The sequence below is a fragment of the Schistocerca piceifrons genome, chromosome X, assembly GCF_021461385.2.
Source record: "Schistocerca piceifrons isolate TAMUIC-IGC-003096 chromosome X, iqSchPice1.1, whole genome shotgun sequence".
Classification (NCBI taxonomy): Eukaryota; Metazoa; Arthropoda; class Insecta; order Orthoptera; family Acrididae; genus Schistocerca; species Schistocerca piceifrons.
The window spans coordinates 873,584,673-873,586,259 of NC_060149.1; positions in this window are offsets into that span (position 1 = coordinate 873,584,673).

Here is a 1,587-nt window from a genome sequence, read left to right on the forward strand (position 1 = left end):
GTGAACATCAATGCTTAAAGGTAAATCATTTATGTACAGCAGAAAAAGATAGGGCCCTGAAATTGAGCCCAGTGGGATCCCTGTAAAAATCTTTCTCCAGTTCTTACAAATAAGATTTGAACCACTGCAATGCCCTGTCCACAATCCCATCTCTCTCTAACTTGTGTAGAATTACAGTGGTAAGTGATTGATCGAGTCAAAAGATTTGATCAAATCACAAAAAATACCTGTGACCTTTTTACCCTTGTCTAAAGCAGAGCTTATCTTTTCAGTGAATTCCCTGATTGCAGTTATTGTATTTTTCCCCTTTTGGAATCCAAATTGATTTTTAACTATAGTATCATTTTCTATAAGAAAGTTTTCAAGATGTTTTGCAACAATCCTTTCCATCACCTTAGCAAAAACTAGCTGCAGCAAATTAGGGCAGTAATTTCCTATGTCATCTGGTGAGCCATTCTTGAACAGAGTTTTAACACATCTGGGAATTATCCTTCCTCAAATGACTGATAAATAATGTTAGCCAATGGATGAGAAATGATGTTATAAACAGCCTTGACTACAGTGGTTGGAATTTCATCCCACCCAGCTGATTTCTTGTTTTTTGAAGACATTATAGCATCTTCTACATCTTTTTAGATAATTCTTTTGAGTGTTTTAAGGCTTGCCATTTTGTTTTATATTTACAAAGCTAACATCTACCTTGTCCTGGTGAGCTGTGATATCTACTTTCAATTTTGCCACATTTATGAAGAAATCATTGAAACAGTTTGACATTTGAAAAGGATCTATAATTATATCATTTTTAATTTTTATTTGGACAATTTCTTGGCACTTGTTCTTTACTCCCAACTCAGATTTGACCACACCCTAAATTGCCTGTGACTTAATTTCATGTTTACTAATATACACATTGTTAGCCAATTTTTTTGCTGCCTATACAACTTTTTTGAATGTATTCTTATCTCTCTTTACATACCCCACACAGTCAGAATTTTTGTTATGTCTTAACTCATTGTGAAGCTGTCTTTCCCTGGCACTATAAACTTTTATTCCTGGTGTAATCCAGTTTATTTTATTGGACCACTCTTTGTCGCCAGGCTTGACACACTTTATTTCCCCACATGAAAAGGGGCATGGAAGGACACCAATTTGACAACATTGAAGAAATCGCGAAAAAAAGGGGGAGGAGCTGTCAGCCATTTCTAACCATGACTACAAAAAATGTTTTGAACAGTGGAAGCACTTGTGGGACAAATGTATTAGTTGTAATGGAGATTATTTTGAAGGGGATAAAGTTGTTTTGTAAACAATTTGAAAATATATAGCTTTTAAAGAATAATTCTAGTTTTGGGGGAAACCCCCCATATGTGCTCCACCATTCCATTCACCTTAGGATGAAAATGTGTCCTCCATTTCTTCATTCTCCAAGCTTATAGACATGAATGATGAATGAAGAAATGATGTCTGTCACTTGATTTGAGAGTATTGCTGCAGGACTTCCCAAAATGTACAACAAAATTTGTAACAAATGCATTTGCCACAGTTTCTGCTGCCTTGTCAGTAGTTGGGACCAAGACTAGGAAACAT